This window comes from Panthera uncia, chromosome F1 (assembly GCF_023721935.1).
Source record: "Panthera uncia isolate 11264 chromosome F1, Puncia_PCG_1.0, whole genome shotgun sequence".
NCBI lineage: Eukaryota > Metazoa > Chordata > Mammalia > Carnivora > Felidae > Panthera > Panthera uncia.
In genome coordinates, this window is record NC_064813.1 from 37551379 (window position 1) to 37572570 (window position 21192).

A 21192-nucleotide genomic window follows, 5' to 3' on the forward strand; every position below is an offset into this window, starting at 1 on the left:
CCAACTTTTAAAGTTGTGTGGAAACAGGAAAAAGAAAAGGCCGATAAACCACCGCATACATTTGGGGCCTCAATAATTTGTAGCTCTTACCAATAAGCACTCGATCTGCATCCTTTTCTCACTTAAACCAAAAATACAATTCCTTATCATGAAAGGTATTGACAGACTGGTAGAAAAAGAAATATTTTAGAGTATTCAAAGTAAATTTATGTGTAGTATCATTAAAATGATTTTATTTTCTTCAACCTACTAACTACTGAAATGTACCTGCTGATTAAATTCAATTTGTTAATAAACATCTATAGAGGACGTAAATGCATGCCAAACTCAGTACACAGAACTAGGGATCCGTGCTTGGGAACCCTTGGACAAGCCTGACTCAGCAGGTCACAGGACTTTCTGGCCATTCTCCTCGTGGCGATGTGTCCTTCCTCTGTGAGCATATGGAATTGTAACTGTCACTTTCCATAACCAGGAGGTAATTTATAGCAAGGGAAGAGAGCAAAAGTGTATTTTCTCTTTACATTTGCACTGTGTAGTAAGAATTTTCAACTGCTTGTTGCTTTGTAATATCTCTGATAGAGAAGAGTGAAGAGGCGAAACGAAATAAAGTAAATGTAAAAGCGGTGGATGATAGACCTGCTTATCGTCTTGGGTATAAAAGAGGTGGCAAGTCACCTCAAGGGGAGAAGCACAGGTCAGGTGATCCATGGAGCTCTTTTCCTGCCCCCTCAGCCCCGGCCTGACCCTCCCAGGCCTCTGCTTCTACAGTTCAGGGACCAGAGGTTAAGGTGTGTGGGGGAGTTTGCCAGGAAATAAGGCTTGGAGGAGCAGGCTGGGGCCAGGCTGGGGAGATTAGCCTTCATCCTCTAGGCACCAGGGAGCCAACAGAGGTCTTTAAACAGGGAAGCCATGTGATCAGATTAGCTTTTCAGGATGATAACTCTTTATTGTGGAAAATGGACTGTGGGGGGAGAGACGTGTTAAGGGAACCAATTAGGAGGCTGTTGTCTTACTGGACTTTCTTATACAATAACTATATGTTACTCTATAAAATATCTCAAGGACCTCATGGTGCTGTAATTTTTAGTATTTATTTAACATTCAACATAATTTAACTCCCTAAGCATTTTCTTTCATTCATTAATATATGTTTAAATACTATTCTAATAGAAAATAAAAATGCAATCCAACATGAACTTAAGGTACTCATCGTAATCTCAATTCTTTCAAAAGAATTAAATGCATGAAATATGCATGTTCACTCTGCATATGTATCTGAAAGCTCAATTCTGCATTTAAAGCAGTGTTTCATTTGCAAATATTTATTTGCTTTGTGCTGCATGGTACCAACTTTTTTATTTTCCACATAAACTAATATCATAGGTTGAGACATTAACTAGATATTAAATTGTACAGCAGGAAACTGTGCAATACTAGCCACCTTCCTTTATAGCACTCTAAAATAAGTTTAAATATACGTGTGTGTGTGTGTGTGTGTGTGTGTGTGTATATATATATATACATATATATATATATATATATATATAGACATACCTTCGAAGCTTCCACTGAGCCTAAACAGTAGAATATAAAATTACTCATAGAATTTGCTCAAGTTGCACTTTCGAAATTCACTCTTTTTAGAAGTTGTAAAGTATTCATAAAAGCTGAAAAAATGTGCAAAAATTTGCATTGATGGATGTTTTCTTATCCTCCATCAGGAAATGATGTACTTGAAACTCATTATGGATCTTCATAGAAACTCGACGGAACGTGCCTTGGGCTTTGTGCTCATCAGCACATACCGAGTTGACTGCATAATTCATATCTCTTGTGTCACATTTAATGTATAACATGTATTTCCTGTTAATTATAAAAATAAAAACACATCATATATTCTAAGAGCATAATTACGAAAATGCTGCAGAAAGTTGTGTTTGAAGTGTATTATCCAATTTCTCTTTTAAACATATAAGGTGGAAGTTATTTTCTCTTGCTATTTTAAAGACAGTTTAACAATGCTTCTTTTTTCTCTTCCACCTGACTCTACAGAATGATATAGAGGCTCCATAACATAGGAAACAGGAAATAATAGAGACAGAGGAGTTACCAACTCTATCATCTCGAAACATTTAGACAAATAAATAAAATGAACTCAGGACTTTCCAGGACAGAACCAAGATTGTTCTCTGGATATGAAAACCAAAGCAATTCACTGATTAGTGATTAATTATTTTTTTTTTCCTCTTTGAAGGACATGATTTTTTTTATATATGTTTGTAGTTCATAGAAAAACAAAATTCCATGAAGGGCCTGATCCTATTAGCCTCCGGCAGTCAAAATTCTCTTAGATAACATCTTCCTTTATAAAAGAGGAAATATATCATGTAATTAAGATTCTAACTACTTAATAATTATAATTTAGCTTGAGAGGACTTTTTAAGTATCATGTAAGGTTCATAAATCTTGAACTGCATATGAGGTTATAACCCCTATTGCAGTGTAAGCTTTCACACCTACATAATATACAAGCTCTAGCTGTACAAGACAGCCACCACCCTTTGGTTACTAATTAAACAGGCATGGTATTAAAAATAAATTAACTATATAATTAATATTACATACTTGTCATAGGTAGTTATTGTGCATCTTTTCCCTTGACTCACAGGGAAGAAACTTTTTGGCATTAAACTTTGGTTAATTGATTCACTGCTGAAGAAATGGGCTGAATTGTTAGACTGACTTGTCATCAAATATGAACTTTTCCGCGCAGAAGCGACTTTGAGTTCCCTAAAGTAACCCTGTTTTGCCACCAAAACCTTATCTAAGAAAATGGTGTGATTTGTTTAGTAATATATATAACTTTGTAAATGTATTCACTTATTGATTTATTAATTTATCTACAAGTGCCATCAGAAACTAACATGTTTATAAAAATGGATATAAAAATATATAGTCACAGAAATGACAAATAGGCTTGCTATGACCAATTGCTTCCCATCTCGGCATTAGCTGCCTAACATATTCATATAAGTCCGGCATTATGAATATTATTATTAATAATAATAATAATAGCTATTGTGATTATAGTAAGATCCCATAAATAAAGAAAAGGGATGCTGATCTGTGTGCCAAGTATTTGCAGAGACCTTGAATAAAGCATTACAGACAGCATCCCAAAAGTTTATACAAAGTAACCAAGGAGGTACAAGAAGAATAATCCACTCTTCTTATGGGGTCATAGAAAAAAGTATCTCATGGTGACTGAAGATGACCCAGAACAATTCAAGTAGAGATGACTAGTGACCGATATAATATCTGAAACAGGAGCTGAGCTCAAGTTCTGAGCTTGAGATGTAAATTTATGAGTCACCAGCTGATTATTAAAAGATATGTAAAGGCTTTTTGGATGGACGAGGCTGGAAAGACATCTCTAGCAAAGACACCAAGCTTGAGCAAAAGAACATCCTTCTCAACTTGTTTAATAGTTCTTCACAATGGAAGCATTGGATGTATTTCGTGGGTGGTGAGAGGCAAATGATAAAACATTGGAAACTTGATTGGCTAGAAGAAAAGATTAAATTAGGATTTTATTCTTCATCAATTTGTATTTGTCAGAAATGAAATATGTTACCAGACTTACATATTTGCATATTTATATTGTATATTTACATGTTTTATACTCCTAGCTGTCAAATAGATATGAAATTCTATTATTTAGTAAACTATCTGAAGTAATGGTTTTCTTTATGCAATTATAACTGCTTCTTTGCAATCCTTATAAATTTAATATACATTTGATATAACTCCAATGTATCACTTCTGTTTGATAATGAAAAATCTTGAATGATATTTGAATAAACATTTTCAAATATACTTACATACTTGGGGTTTCCTAATTAATGGAATTCTTGAATATATGTAGGACAGATACACAAGTTTTAAGGCTTTTCGTTTGTTTTACTTGAAATTTATTTATTTATTTAGTGAGCGAGAGAGAACGAGCAGGGGAGAGGGGTAGAGAGAGGAAGGAGGATCCCAAGCGGGCTCTGCACCATCAGCGCGCAGAGCCCGATACAGGGCTTGAACTCACGAACCATGAGATCATGACATGAGCTGAAATCAAGAGACACTTAGCCCTAAGCCACTCACACGCCCCTCAAGTTTTAAGTTTTAAGTTGACACATTAATGTGTCAAGGCATAGTTAAAGAAAAAGTTTAGGCTTTTTTATTGGAAGAAATTGGTTTCTCAGCCTGGGCAAACTGCTTAAAGTTCCATAATGTCTGCTTCTTTTCAACTGAAAAAAAATAACATCTAGTAAGGATGAGATGAGATAAATAAAGCATGTGCAGCTTGAAAATGCTAATAAATCATGACTGTACTATTATTGGAATATATCGTTATGGAATGGTGTATATGTTCTACACAAGAAGTTAAGAATGTGCTGAAATCTGCATGTCCATTCCCAAATTTAAATGTAGCATACATTAGGACATACAGCATGAAGTTCCTGCTTTTAAGGAATTTCAATTGAGTGATGTAACAAATGAAAGATGTCAAAGCCAATTTGCATTAGGAAAGCAACTAGTATACATGATATTATCCAATAGACATCTAGTCTATCAGCAGTTTACAGATGATAGCTTTTGTAATGTAGAGGAAACACGAACAAAATATAATTTTTTTAATTTTTTAAAGAGCAACTCTTCCAAACGATTTCAATTTATGAAATGAATTATTTGATTGATTAATGAATTTTAAAGAATTTACAATGCTTGTGTAAAAACAATTAATTGCCTCTTTGACTCAAACAGGTTTATATTTGTAAGTTATTTTTAAGCCCCCAGTTGAGACTATCAATTTCTTTAGTCAGGAGGCTCACCCTCATTAGTCAAATGAGAGATAGATTGCAGCTAGGAATATTCCAGTTTGTCCTCAGAATAGAACCCTCTCTCTCTCTCTCCCCTTTGTCCTTTTTCGTCCTCCTTCCTACAAAGATTTATTTTCCTATTTGTTTCCTCTTTTCCATCGGCTGATCATTGAAGGTCTGTTACTGCACATTCATTAAGACCACGCTGGGTGCAGAACACTGCAGAAGACATTGAGGAACTTAGCTCAGTAGTTTCTGATTGAATTGGGGCTTAATTTTGCTTTTGTTCTGCACTGGGATACAGAGATTTAGCTCATTCATGCCTTTTCTCTTACTTTTGCAGTTAATATTTTGGTTCACTTTTACAAACACTTTGAGTATTCTCTGTGACAAGAAATGAGCAAATTGTAAGAGACAATTATAATGCAATGGGATACGGAAATTACTTCCAAGTACAGGATGATGGGGCATAGAAGATGGGCTTAATCTATCTAAGGATGGGCTGAGGGGAAGACTTCTCGGACAACATGATATTTCAGTCAAGGTCTTACAAATGAGTAGAAATTACCTAGAAGTTGTGTGTGTGTGTGTGTGTGTGTGTGTGTGTGTGTGTGTGTGTCTGTGTGTCTGTGTGTGTGTGTGTGTCTGTGTGTTTGACAGACAAACACACACACAGACACACAGAGACAGAGAAGCTGGGATTGGGAGCAGAGTGGGCATTTCACAAAGAAATGCACGAGCAAAGATGCACACAAAGACACCAAACTGGATGGTACTTTTACTGTTTGCTGCAGCTAAAACTGGGGAAGTGAGCAGTCAGGTCAGACTATGGGAAGCCTTATATGAAATGCTGAGGTGTAGAAGTCATAAGTCATAGATATCTATATATATAGAGAGAAAAACAGCAGGAATCTAGACTTTAAATGCTCAACCTCACCTCTACAAGTTCAATGACAACTATATATGCAAAGGTTCAGGAAAAGAAACATACCATATTTTACTTTTTCTCTATTATACTTATTATATTTATTCCCTAGGTGATTTTGTCTAATCTCATGGCTTTAAGTATTATCTGTATGCTCCTGACTCCCAAATACTTTTATCTCTAGCCTCAATCACTGCCCTGAACTCCAAACTCACATCCAGTTGCCTACCCATATTCCCAATCAAATGTCTATTGGAGACCTCAAACTTAAGCTCAGTACAGAAATCCCACCATGCCCTCCCAAGCTGCTCCTCCCACACTTCTCCTTATCTCATTAAATAAAAACTCTGGTCTTCTAGTTGCTCAGTCTGAAATCTTGACTCCAGGGGCTTATCTGATCTGCAAGGATCTCCTGCTGGCTCCTTCTTGAATGTGTAATCAGAAACGAACCACTTCCCACCTCCCGTTGCTGCCAACCTACTGCAACTGTCATCTCCCACCCAGATTACTCCAGCAGTCTCCCAAATGAGCTTCTTGTTTCCAGGCTTGCTCTTGTAAAAAAGACTCTCCACATAGCAGAGTGAAGCTATAAAAACAGTCAGATCACATGACTCCCCCCAATGGCACCTCACCTCACTTAGAGAAAAGACCATATTTACCATGACCCACAAGCATTCTTGGATTAGCTCCTGATACCTCTCTGACCTTATCTCCCTCCTCTCTCCCCACTGCTTACTTTACTTCAACCCCACTGGCTTCCTTGCTGTTCCTCAGACACATCAAGTACACTCATGCACTTGCTAGTCTCTCTGCCTAGAAGGCTCTTCCCACCATGCTCTCTTCCTCCCTTCTTTCAGGCCTCTTTTCAAATGTCATCTTATCACTGAGGTCTTTCTTGGACGCTCTATATAAAAGAGCAACGGCTCCCCTTGGGCGCCTGGGTGGCTCAGTCAGTTGAGCATCTGACTTTGGCTCAAGTCATGATCTTATGGCTTGTGGGTGCGAGCCCGCATTGGGCTCTATGCTGACAGCTCAGAGCCTGGAGCCTGCTTTGGATTCTGTGTCTCCTTCTCTCTCTGCTCCTCCCCGCTCTCATTCTCTCTCTCAATCTCTCTCTCAAAAATAAATAAACGTTAAAAAAAAAAAGAGCAACAGCTCCTTACACACACACACAGACACACACAAACTGACTACTCCCCCAAAACCTACTCTACTTTACTCCATAGCACTTACCAGCATTTGTCCATGTATGTACACATCTGTATCTGTATCTATAGTTTATACTTACATACTGTCCCTTTCTCTCCCCTAGAATAAAAATACCATGTGAGCTGGGATCTGGGACTGTTTTGTTTGCTGCTAAATCCCCAGGTCCTACAACAATGTAACACTCAATAAATTTTTGTTAAATGAATGAATTTGAGGCTCCCTCCCAAGTATAATATTTCTTGGTGAGACACTCTAGGTTCCTTCTGCATCTCTTCTCTCAACCTCCCCCCCCTCCTATTCTGAAAAAGAACTCTTATTCATCATTTATTCTTCTTCTTTGTATCCCAAGTACCCAGCACACTCTGATATATCTGGCCACTCAAACAAGACAAAGGAGAGGCTTCACTGATCCATTTACACTTCTAAAATACAATAATCACTACTTCAGCCAGAAATAATTCCTTTATCTTCTAAGCTCATTCCAGAATTACAACTCTCTCTAGTTTATCATTCTAATGATGAGGATACACTGACCCAAGTCACTTCATGCAAGAAGATGAATCATAGGCCACCTGCCCACGCAGCAGCCCAAAGCCCACTGTATCTCCCTGGTCACATAGGGTAACCAGGGGACCAGTAGTGAATTTACCATGAGGCTAATGAAGCGTACGTAACAGGGCTCCTCAATGTCATGGACACCTTCTAAAGTCCCATGCCTAATTGTCTATTTATAATTTTTTTAATTTTTTTCTCTTAAAGAAAGCTGCACTAAACCTTGAAGTGTCAAAGCCCACAAAACCAGGACAAGATGGGAATTTTCCTAAGACAAAAAGGCAAACAAAATATAACCCATCATGCTTTGAACATGCATGTACCTGTCACCTTCTGGCCTCTCACCTCTTTAGCCACCCACATGTTCATCAACTTTCTACTTCCATTCCACCTTGTTTGAAAATGCCCATCCTGGACATTTTTAAAACCAAGACTGGTTTTGTCTCTTTTCTTACCACTATACATAATAATTTTCATTCTTACGCTTTTCAAATCTGTTTAGCAAACATGTTTCTTAAAATTTTGCCTCATAAAATTAGATAATACTTTTTATTTTATTTCAGGTTTCCCTGTGATGCATTTCTCTCATTCACAGAGTCATGGCAAGTTTCTGTTGTTTTCTTTTCCTCCTCTTACATTTCTTTTTCTAATGTGTAGGCTTGATGGTCAACTTCTCTCCGTGGTACCTGTGATTTATTGAGGAAGCTACCATTTGTCAGCTTTATCGTTCTTTCTCTGGACTGCTATTCACTGTTATGTTTCCTTTCAAGACCTGACACAGCACTTGGCATTAGAGGCACAAGATGAATAAATGAAATGTAAATCTAAGGGAAATTACCTTTGAATGGCATATGGTGCCTGCTCCTGTAAGGAGTTCAAAGCTGCCTGTTCATTCATAAATCCAGAATCCCCAAATTGTACTATTCATAGTCTTGTGACAGACAGTTGTTATAAATTTAACATTTATAGAATGAAGACTAAAACCTGGATTTCCCCCATGGACTTCATCTAGGGTCAAGAAACTCAGAGAATTCTCAATTTCTTTAAAAGATTTTTAAAAAGAACTACAGATCTTCAGAGTAAAGGGCACTTAAATTTACAAGGTTAGACACTCAATCAGCCAAAGGCTTCACAGCATGGACCAAACGCCCTGACATCTAAAATGTAGGATTTCTGGTTGTCCCAGAATTTTATATCCCTATAAACTGTCTTTTAGAACATGATCTGTATTTTAACCAACTGATTTTTGTGGGATTTCAGGAGGGAAAAACAAGTTACTTCAATAACTTACAATCAATATGAAGAACTTCACATAGAGCTAACCTCATAACTTTCCCTGAAAGAACTCATGTTTAATATGCACACAACACATTTCCTTGGGTTCAGAGTGCTGCATTCACTATGTTCCCTATTTTCTTGTCAGTCTTCCACAAAGTCTCCAACTTGCTCAGGAACAGCTGAAATAATACACACAATAGTTTCAAACAGAGAAGAAGGCAAACTATAAGAGACTCTTAAATACAGAGAACAAAATGAGTGTTGATGGAAGGGGCAGGGAGTAGGGGAAAATGGGTGATAGGCATTGAGGAGGGCACTTATTGGGGTGAGCACTGGGTGTTGTATGTAAGCGATGAATCATGGGAATCTACTCCTGAAGCCAAGAGCACACTGTATACACTGTATGTTAGCCAACTTGACAATAAATTATATTTAAAAAAATAATAAAGGGGTGCCTGGGGGGCTCAGTTGGTTAAGCATCTGACTTCAGGTCATGATCTCACAGTTTGTGAGTTCAAGCCCCGCATCAGGCTCTGTGCTGACATCTCAGAGCCTGGAGCCTGCTTCACATTCTGTGTCTCCCTTTTTCTCTGCCCCTCCCCCACTCATGCTCTGCCTCTCTCTCTCAAAAATAAGCATTAAAAAAATTTAATAAAAAAATAATAAATAGCTACCAGCTATTAAATACGCGCACGCGCGCGCGCACACACACACACACACACACACACACAAAAGATTGAGAAAGTTACTTCTCTCTGAATCTTCTCTCCAACTGCGACTGGGGCTGATGTGAAGGGGGTGAGACCCTTCCTTGCCAGGACACTCTTGATTTTTTTCTCCTTTCATTTCTAACTTAAAAATCATACCACTTAGGGGCACCTAGGTGGCTCAGTCGGTTAGGTGTCCACATTTGTCTCAGGTTATGATCTCGTGGTGCATGAGTTTGAGCCATGTGTTGGGCCCTGTGCTGTCAGTTCAGAGCCTGGAACCTGCCTCAGATTGTGTGTCTCCTATCTCTCTGCCCCTCCCCCGCTCACACTCTGTCTCTCTCTCTCCCTCTCCTCAAAAATAAATAAACATTAAAAAAAATGTTTTTAACAAAATCATACCACTTAGAGTTTTGTCTTGGGGCTGAATCAGTGGGGGGGCAGGTGCCACAAATAATATATGGACACAAAAAATTGAACAATATAGAAATTATATGAAAAGGAATATTCTCTTTTCTAAATCTTTCTTACTCCTTGTGGGTAAAATCAAGGAGAATTTCTCAGTTTGGTGCTAATATTACTTAAGTCCTAACTCTTATTATATCCCTTTTTAATTAAATAAATAAACAAACAAACCTCAGGCTCAAAACCCTGGGCATGTCACAGTCAACTAAAGTTCAATGGCACGTATCACTCTAATGACTGATAATTTCTTCTATTTAAGGAAAAGAATATTGGTTTTCCATTTATGGGAGTGATTTAAAGTTTCATTGTAATTAAAATCTATGCAAACTTTAAAAGTTAGTTTAAAATAATATTAAATAAGTAATAGGTAATAAATAGATATGGCAAAAATCTTGAATATTGTATGAGAATGACTGAAATTTAGGAAACAATGATTACATGGCATTACTTTATAGAGGTCTTCATTAAAATATTCTTTACCTGGAATGGGGAGCCTTTTTGGCTCACCAAATTTTCCTGACAATTTGAATTTTTTTTCATGTTAGTGATTTAGTCTTTGTTGAGGCACAACAAAAGCATCACCCACATGGCTACCAAAGCTTAGGTTGTGGTCGATAAGGACACGGAGCAAAATGTGCAGCCATGGTTCTAGGGAGCAGAAGCAACGGAAAGGCCAAAAGAAGCAATGGAAAGGCCAAAAGGGAAAGAACCTCATGTCTTGCTCTCTGAGACCTGGTGCCGAGTCTCTCCAAAGAATGGACCTGGTCTCTCCAAAGAATGGAGAGATGATAGGCTGTTTGGAAATAGGCATCCCAAAGTGGACACCTAGAGGTCAGCATGCCCTAGGAGCAGGAAGACTTGAAAATAAAAAGATACCCATCTTCTTGTTGGAGAGGGAAGAATAGCAGCATCTAGACAATTTCTGACTCACCTCCCTGCTCTCAACTATTCATCTCTTACCTCTCGGTCATCTTTGACACCCTAGACTCTAAATAATTCCCTCCCTAACATCCTTCATTGCATACATGGACCAGAAAATCCCAGTTGTTCTACTTCCCTTCTAAAGTTCAGAATTCCCTCCAGAAATATATAAATGATTGGTAATTATCCCTTTGTTACATATATGCTCACTCATCTCCTTTCTCACCAACATCCCTACACACAGCATCCACACTACAGAGCCGCCACCCTCCACCCTGCAATATCGCCATAGAGTTTTCGGATGATAATATAAATTCAGCCAGGCTACTACTCTCACAATAAACTGCAAACCGATGATCTCTTAGAAAAAGTGAAGCTGGTGGGTTTGCCCCAAGTCTAAACTTTAGAAATGAAGAACAGAATTTAGACAGCAGGCACAGAATTTTAACTGAGTTAGAAGGTTCACTGAGACCTCTAGACATCAGTTAGTCTTTTTCTTATCAGGAACTGTTTTTAGAATAAAATCCAACCATCTGGGGGTTGTTTCAATGAGATCTGCACTCCAATGCCTGTATGTATACATACATATATATATATATATATATATATATGAGTTACTAATTGGAAGTGTTATTTGAGCACTCTTTAAAAATTCCTTCCAAAATTAATGAGGGCATATAGTGCATAAAGATCCACAGAGGGAGACCGGCAGCACCAGGAGACATTTGAACATCGTACATAAATGCAGCAGGTAAACAAGTTCACGACATGCATAAAAATGGCAGTGGGGGTTACAACTTGTGAGAATATCTCAGAGGAGCTTTATACTTTTGAGCAAAATTTTTAAAATTTGCCACAGACTTTCAGGTCTATTGTGATATTAGAGCAACTCACTGCATCTGCATAAACAGTTTATTTCATTTTTCTCTTTAATTGTACATTGTGATTGCTAAATATTAATCTCATCCTTTTATTAAAGAAAAATGTGTATTTTTATCTGGTATTTAGAGCTTTCATAAGTTCTTCAAATTTGAAGCAGAGTCAACCAATAATATACTACTACCCTGACTACCTCTGGGTTGTTCATAGTCTATCTGAATAGGAGGCAGAATGACAACAAGGGGTCCTTGAACTCATTAAGTGTTTTATGAGTAGTTCCCATTTCCAGAAAAAGTATAAATTCGTTTTCCAGATCCACTCTCTCCACATGTCCACGATGAAAGACACATGCATTCTTTTATCTTACCGAGAGCTTTGTTTTATGGGAGTTACAGAAAACAGAAGACAACCTATAACAATAAACTTAATGCTTCCAATATTAAATTACATTATAAAGCAAATTCCTGCACTAATCTAAAACCATCGAAAATGAATGGAGCTATGAAGATCTCTATGACACTACTGTATACTAATTCATCCCTAGCCACAGGGTATCTAAACCCGTAATGAAGCAGTTTTTTTCTGCGCATTTATTAACTGCTAATAATTTATTTTTTCAGTGAGAGTATAAGAACACTTAATTCTGGTGAGGTCAGCTATTTGTAGGTCACGAGGTTTACCCCCCCTCTTTTCCTCCATTGCTACGTACAAAAGTGTCTGTGTCCCCAGGACCAAGTAGAGACGCAAGAAAGGATTCAGGGTGTGTGCAAAGGAGTCCTCTAACAGAGCACACAGCAAAAAGGAAGGTTTACAGAGTACAGCAGAGTCAGACAGCCAAGAGTAACAGAAAGAATGGTTTAAAGCTTTGGGTCCAAACTGTAAATTGGAGAAGGAAGCTCATCTACAACTTAGAATTTGCAGACCGCTTTTCAAATGCTTGGTTAAGTTCTTCACAGTCCTTAAGGATTTGCAGACATAGTACTTTCATTACTAATAAATGGTTTGTATAATTAAAATAGTTTTTTGAAAGCTCTTTGAATTTCAAAGCACATAGAATTATCCTCTGCACAATCCTGATTCAGAGCAATCGGGTACAATAAGGCATAGATCATGTGCTTTATGATTTACTTAATTCATCATCCTATTTCCCTCTACTACTTACTCCCAAACTGTATTGATCTACTCTTTCTCAAAGCAGGTTACCCAGGCCCAGATCGGGCCTGTGTCTGGCAGTAACAGTTTCTCTAGGAGACAGTTCTATTTAAAATGTTTCATAGCCGTCTAGTTATTTGTTCATTGTTAGGGACGGTGGGAGAGACTATAATAGACAGGCAGCCTCAGCTGGCTTCTGGAAGTAAGGCTAGATCTGGCATTATTAAGAGGATAGATGGTATATTCTATGCCCTATGGAAAATAGTTTGATAATACATCTTGACCCAGAACTTATTAAAAAATCCATTACCTTTTTAATTCAAGTTCATAATGCCCTTTAGAATTTCAATTTAGGCATTTCTTACCAAAATAATAGGTAGCTTTATTACTGAACATGGGAAATAGAGTCTCTCATATTGACAACTCTCTAACACGAGGGTTATTCATTTACCACTGACAAATCTGTGTTCTTACTCTTCACAAAAAAAGGGGTGGGGCACATCTTTTCCTTAGGAGTAGACCTTAGATCAACTTTGCCATTTCCTTGTGTTAATCTTACAGTGGTGCACAAGTTCTATTTATTGGGCTGTTAATCTTTGCCTAAGAGGACCTGGCTCAATCCCAAAGACCGCTCATAAATCTGCACCCTGAGGACAGTTTACTTTCAAATCAACTGTACACAAATATTAGGAAAGGATAGTGCTGTGCATGGATTCTAGGCAGATATAAATTCATTTGCAATATCAAAGACCGTGTGTAGCTGTGGGAGATCTAGTGGCCGCCTCTTGCTGTGCATCAGAAGCGGTAGCCGGGAACCCGACACCTGCTCCTCTCTTTCTGACACTTACAAGACAAACACATGCTCCATTAAAAATAACACCACTCTGCTCTGACATGTTTTCTTCCCATGCGCCTGGCTTTAAAATGTTCTTGTATTTGTGGTGTGGGCATGTTAAGATATCACGTTACCACTCCACAGTAAGCTCCCTGGGAGCTGGTAGACTGGCAACTGTGTGCAACCACTCAGTGCTTCCTCTGGTCTCCAGAGTACAGCCTTCTTTTCCCCCCATTATATTCCTGAGTCATTTAGGTTCCTTCTTTGGTGTGCTAACGCAACGGGCCTTTCTCATAACTGTGGCTAAAAGCAATTGAAGGCAATGCCAAACCATCCCTCTGTCCCGTACTATCTACCACCTGGGGGCCAGCTAGGGAAGGCCCTTCAAACTGGTTCTCCAGCCTTCTTTTGAAATGATGTGCTAGCAAAAAATTGCTTATCTAACTATTGGGTATTTTAATAGTTGTCCTAACTGACCCAAGGAACTAGTCCATCTGGTCGAGAGACACAGCATGATTACACAGGCTTTGCTTATTATTTCATGCTAATCTGGGCCACAAATTCTACAAACGTATCTAGTCGGCCAACACATGACTAGCACTTTTGGCACCGCCTGAAACTCTTCAAAGGGCTTCGATCCATCGCACATTTATTGCTATTAAAAAGAAAGCATCAAAACAGCAGGTACATCTCTCAGGGGATTCTAGAAAATATGTAAATTATTTAAATGACTGTAGCAGTCCGTTGGGGGGTGGAAACTGGGAGAACTATGTTTTATAAGTACAGTGTTAAATCTTCTTCATTTCTGGGCTTTTTATAAATGGTCATTTGCCTTTCTTTGTGGTTTAGCACCAGCCTTTCCCAGGAGGGTAACAGTAAAGACTATATCCCTGCAATTTCCATTTAGCATGAATGCCCTAGGGGCAGGATCGATGTCTTTTTGGGAGTGCTTCAGACAGTTAGCACTTAGGGATACATTAGCTTATCTCAAAGGTTCATCATTAAAATGGTTGGAAAAAAGAGAAAGTACCCTTTTGCCTTAAACTTTTTTTTCATTAGTGTTCTCATAATGTTCCACTATTACTACTGCTATTTCTTAAAGAATGTGGTTTTCAGCAAGTTTTTAACCTTTTCCACTCTTTTTCCTTACAGTGTCCTTTTATTGTTGTTGAAATGAAATCACTTATTTCCCTTCTAAGAAAAAGGACTTTAAAAAATTAATGAAGTTATGTTTTTCCACTGTTAACTCAGAGAATAAGATAGTGAGAAATTTCCCAATAATGCTACAGATTAAGTCAAAAATAGGTACGGTGCACTGGGAGGAAATCTAGTCAAATTTAAAGGAGGCCTAAGAAAAGACTTAAAGAATGGAAAACAGCATGGGAAGCAGGAAAGCATCAAGGACAGGGCCACCAAAGGTAGACAGATGTGATGGCCTGTTAGACTAGGAGACATTCTAGAATGAGAAGACCAGACTTTTTTTAAATTAAATAAGTATGCCAGACTAGCAAAAACAGTGTAGGGGATAAAGGACAGTCAGCCTCAAATTTCTGTGGTCATGGAATTTGATACATATGCTACCAGGTTTAGAAAACTAATAAAAAGGCAATTGACAAGCATTAGGTACAATGTTGTAAACTGCCTTAAAATTGAATTCTTACTTTAGCTAAAATAGTAAGTCTGGATGATGACCATGAAGAATTTAATTGGTAACTTGGTAAATGCTGTGAAAGTCAGAAGTACTTGTATATATTGACAAGGAATATTTGGAAAGGAAAATATAATTAGAAGATATTTCCTCAGCCTATCTTCACAAAGCATTCAGCAATACCAGATCTCACAAACCCAATCAAAACATTTCAGTCTGGGCAATGATTTCTTTTGAGTCATGCTATTGAAGGCAGTATTCCAGGGTCTCTTGCAGTCATACCTCAGAAATACTGGCCCCAACTCCTGTGCACACGAGAATTGGGGATAACAGTATAGGAGATATGTCACATGCCAGGTGGCTGAGAGGAGAGTAACAATAGCTAACTTTTGTATAATGTTACTATGAACCAGAGACTTTTTTCAGCACTGCATATAGATATTAGCTCATCCAGCCCACCTAACAGCTCAGTAAGATATGTTTTTTTATCCTCATTTTCCTAATAAGATAAAACTCCTATAGTTTAGGTGGCTTGCCCATGTTCACACAACTAGTAGGTACCAGAGCTGGGACACAAACCCAGGCATGCTGGCTCCTGGGTGTTTGCTCTTTCCCACTACACTACGTTACTTTTGAAATTTGTCATAACCCTTCCTATAGCAATATATCTCTGGAAGCTAAAGAATAAGGAAGATAATTTTCCTTGGTCCTACTGACTTGTTCTCAGTGCTATTTTTTTATTGACATGAATAATTAAATGGTTTACTTCAATGACAAATATTCACTAGTACGCATTAATGAGAAGCCTTATTACTAACATTTTTTTCTACAAAATAAATGTTAAATACTGTGTGAAATGTATGTAAGGTAAGTTAATCCATAGAACAAATGTGTATAATGAGCTAAAACAAATTAAGTGACATTTTATCCACTCGTTTGGGTCAATTACAGTTCTGTATAATTTACCAAAATTATGGGAGAAGTGAAAAACAGACTGGAAAAGCAAACTTGCCTTTATACTGATAAAACATTATGTTTTCCTCTTTCCCCTAATCAAATCTGAGGATTTGATTTCCCCTAATCAAACGTATCAAGCACTCACCATACTTTATAATCTGCGTATTTATTGTTCCTCAAAACCATTCTAATATACAGCTTACAAGAAAGTCTTATCACAGAGGTTGAACGGTGAGGCCCAAGTTTCCATGAGGGAAAATGGCCATCTGGAATAAATAATGTTGACTCCATGTTATTGTCATGGCAATACTAATAAAAACTAATATTAGTAACATCAATAGATGTGAGTTTTTACTACTATTTGCAAGCATTATATAGTTATCACTCCATTTATTTTAACCATACTACCTGACAGATACTATTATTCTCCCCATTTTTTTAGATGAAGGATTTTGTTCAAAATCATACGGGGGCGCCTGGGTGGCGCAGTCGGTTAAGCGTCCGACTTCAGCCAGGTCACGATCTCGCGGTCCGTGAGTTCGAGCCCCGCGTCAGGCTCTGGGCTGATGGCTCGGAGCCTGGAGCCTGTTTCCGATTCTGTGTCTCCCTCTCTCTCTGCCCCTCCCCCGTTCATGCTCTGTCTCTCTCTGTCCCAAAAATAAAATAAAAAAAATAAAATAAATAAAAAAAAAATCATACGGATAATAAATGGCAGAGGTGGATTTTCAGCTGGGAAATTTTCCTGGAGTGTAGAGGCACTAAGCACTAAACTCTACTGGGTACTGAATGGTGTGGGCTTTGACACTGACTGACCCGTGCCGGGATCTGGCTGTACCACTTATTAGGTGGTAACCTCAGATAAATCTGAGTGTCTGCTTCCAAATCTATAAAATGAGGATAGTGGTACCTACATTGCAGTGTTGTTATGAATATTAAATTAAATGATGTAAGTAAAGCCTATGACACCTAGGATGTACTCAGTAAATAAAAATACCGCCCATTTACTAAATGCTTATTATATTTCAGACTTTATGCTAAGTAATTTACAAACACTATTTCCTTAATCTTCCATTAACTCCATCAGGTGGCTTTTATTATTTCTACCTTATAAGAAATGGGTTTACAGAAGATATGCAATCAGCCCAAGTGACATAGCTAGTGAGGGGCAGAAGAAATGTAAATCCTGATCCACACTGCTTACATGGCCCTGGGTCACTCCGCCAGGTGATATGAAGTTCATGCTCTCTCACGAGACGGCTGAAACCAATGCTGGGAACCACCAGTGCTGATGTAAATCACAAGTCGGAACTGATATTTTACTAAGCTGACACCTCACTGTTTGCATAAATAGTTCAGTATAAATATCAGTATCTCGGGGCACCTAGGTGGCTCAGTCAGTTGAGTCTCTGACTTCGGCTCAGGTCATGATATCACAGCTGGTGGGTTCAAGTCCCGCATGTGGCTCTGTGCTGACAGCTCGGAGTCTGGAGCCTACTTTGGATTCTGTGTCTCCCTCTCTCTGCCCCTCCCCCGCTCTCACTCAGTCTCTCTCTCTTTCTCTCAAAAATAAATAAACATTTAAAAAAATTCAAATATCAGTATCTGCTCCCTGCCCACTGCTAGAGACAATTCTCCTTAGGGCCCCCATGCTTCTGCACATCTTACAAAAAGAAGCATTGCTTCCTTTCTTCTGGATGATCTCTTCAAGAATGTTTGCATAACAAATAACTTTTGAAATTAGACATGGTGTTTTCTTCAGGGCAAAAGGAAGATCTGCTTACAGACAGAAAGAGAGAATTAGTGTCTCCCTAACAAAGCCAAGGATAGGCATGCTTACTGCCCACTAGCCAAGATTTGGGTTCCCCAAGTTTAAGGTCCCTCTCCTGTAACATTCACTGCGTGTGCAGGTGTTTCCTGTCCCTCTTCACTTTGCCCTATGGGAACTGGGGTTCTGGGAACCAGCACAAAGAAAACAGCGGCTATCGGGCTACTTCTACCGATACGAATAATAAACTGTCCTTTGACTCTAATCCAGGAGTCATGAAATTGTAGCACGCTAACTTGTTGACTGGCAAGTATGGTAACATCTCCAACCCTTCGGGGTTCTTGAGAACTTTCTTCTCAGCCCACCACACACCCTGGAAATGTGAGCTCAGTGAAAACTAGGTCCTTGTTCTATCGTATTCAGTGTTATCTGGGCAGTCTCTGAAACAGTGCCTGTTCACAGTAGATGCTACATCTGTAGGCTTCTGCACAATTAATTCAATTTTATATTAGACTGTTTTTATATTACTTCTAAAATTAAAATATAATGATTATATTTGATCATCTGTACCAAAAATTCATGTAAGAATGTGGAAGTTTTACCATATGACTCATTATTTAAGAACGTAAGCACACTGTGAATATACTTAACACCACTGACTTCTATACTTAAAATTGGTTAAGATAATAAACTTTATGTTATGTAATTTTTACCACAGTTAAACACTTAAATTTTTACTAAATAAAGAACTTGAACATGCCCAAGAAGCTATTTTTTTTTGGAGGAATCCCCTTAGTATTGCATAGATCTATGCTCACAGCTCTAGCCAATATCACCTGGTGCTGTTATAACCCACACCCTCCCTGTGATCCCTGAGCCTTTTTATAATGAGGACTCAGGAACCACTGGCTTCACTAGAAAACTCCCTAGATCCTCCTCAGGGCTGAAATATTCTTCTCTATTTTTCCACTGGTCACCTTGATCAGAACTTAGCTTCCATTCTACTTTCTGAGGGAAATATGAAATATGGGACATATGGAAAATATGTAATATGAAACACGGAAACTCCTTGTCAAAAGTTCACTAAGCAATGAAGATGCTTCACTCTAAGCAGTGTGCAAAATGAATCAATGCTCACCAGTACTTCATAGCACAGCTATGAACATAAACATAGCTTTGTGAACTGGATCATAACTGTTAGGTATGAGCCTACAAGGGAAAGGATGTGGACAAAAAGAGGTGTGGAAGGGAAGAAACACAAAGAGAATGAAGAGGAGAGAGCTCAAAAAAAGAACCCAGGATAGCAGATTAGCCAGCCAAACAGTTTTATTTCCCTTTCTCAGAGGTATGAATTTATTTACTCTGCTGTAAATGCTAAAATTGATAGACACTTTAAAAAATAAAACTGTCCAAAGTAGGCCATTTTCTCACTGAGCTCACATCTCCTTGCCCTAGCTCCACAGCTCCTCCAGCTGCCTCCAGTGATGCTTCCTGTGTAATTCCGCCAGGAATGCCATAACAACATACCACAGACTGGATGCCTCATAGAACAGAAATTAATTTTATCACCATTCTAGAGGCTGGGAGTCCAAGATCAAGGTGTCAGCATGTTCGGTTTCTTCTGAAGACTTCTTTGCTTGTAGATGGCTACCTCCTCACTGCCCCCTACATGATCACCCCCTGCATCCATGTTGTCTCTGCCTAATCTCTTCTTATTATTAGGACAGCAGTCATACTGAATGAAAGCCCATCCATATGACCTCATTTTTCCTTAATTAACTCTTTAATGTCCCTGTCTCCAAACACAGATTCTAAGGCACTGAGTGGGGCAGGGGCGGGGGGCGGTGGAGGGGGTCATGGCGATATTAGGACTTGACCATACGAATCTGGAGGGACACAACTCAACCCATAACATTCTCCATCAGAGTTATCCAGGAGTCCAGGCCTGGGTTTCAGGCAGAAGAACCTGTGAGAACCTACCCTGCAAATCTAACTACAGGTGAAATGTTTCTCCCCTCCTTTTCTGTTTTCCCCATTTTTCAACTGTAATACATAGACTTGGATTCTTCTCTAGAACTTTACCCCTTTAACAATTTCCCCTCCAGATCTAGCACAGGCAGACTGTCTCTTCTGTGCTGAATACAGTAAATGTAAATAGTCCCCGTCATCTGCAAATGTCACCGGTTTTTCAGTCATCCCTAAATGTAACAGATAGAAACCCAAGTTACTGCATATTTTGTTTATGGCTCTCTTCTAAAATGATTTGGATATTGAATGGTTCATGAGACAATCTGGATATTAAATGGTTCATGTAAGAAATATTGCAAAATAAAATTTCTGTCTAAATTAATAAATCATTCTGATAGGATAATTTAGATTTGGATTTATTAACAATTAAACTAACTTACAAGACATTTCATGGAACTGAAGATAACAGAGACACAGCTACAGAAATTATATTTGCTATTAACATTAGAATAGCATTTAGGATAGTAGATCCCTAAAGAAAAAAAAAAAAAAAAAACAGTTTGCAGGGTTGCCTGGGTGGCTCAGTCAGTTGAGCATCTAACTCGATTTTGGCTCAGGTCATGCATGATTCCAGTGTCATGGGATCGAGCTCCACGTTGGGGCTTAAGATTCTCTCTCTCTCTTACCCTCTGCCCCTCTCTTCTGCACTCTCTCTCTCTTTCTCTCTATCTTTCAAAAAAAAGAAAAGAAAAGATAGAAAAGAAAAGAAAAGAAAAGAAAAGAAAAGAAAAGAAAAGAAAAGAAAAGAAGTTTGCAGTCACAAGTATCAATTAATGCATACTTGTGACAAAGTTGATGAATTCACCAGTTCACACATAAATTTTTAGTAGACTACCTTCATCTGGGAAGGCATGGATAAATAACAAATTATTGATTTTTTCTGTTCACATAACATAAAATGCAGATCAGTTATATGAAGGGAAGAGTAGACTATATTCTATATTTTCTATGATGTAAATTAATTATGTAAAGCATTTAAAGGAATTATACTGATGTA

At 38.3% G+C, this 21192-nt stretch overlaps 1 long non-coding RNA gene across 1 annotated transcript in view; it reads right to left on the reverse strand.

Annotated features, from left to right (window-relative positions):
* The window catches only part of LOC125925922 (uncharacterized), a 196374-nt gene that overhangs the window by 21536 nt on the left and 153646 nt on the right, over positions 1-21192 (reverse strand). The window contains exon 5 of the long non-coding RNA XR_007458931.1: positions 1558-1866. This is a non-coding gene — a long non-coding RNA (uncharacterized LOC125925922). The remainder of the gene's footprint in view (positions 1-1557; positions 1867-21192) is intronic.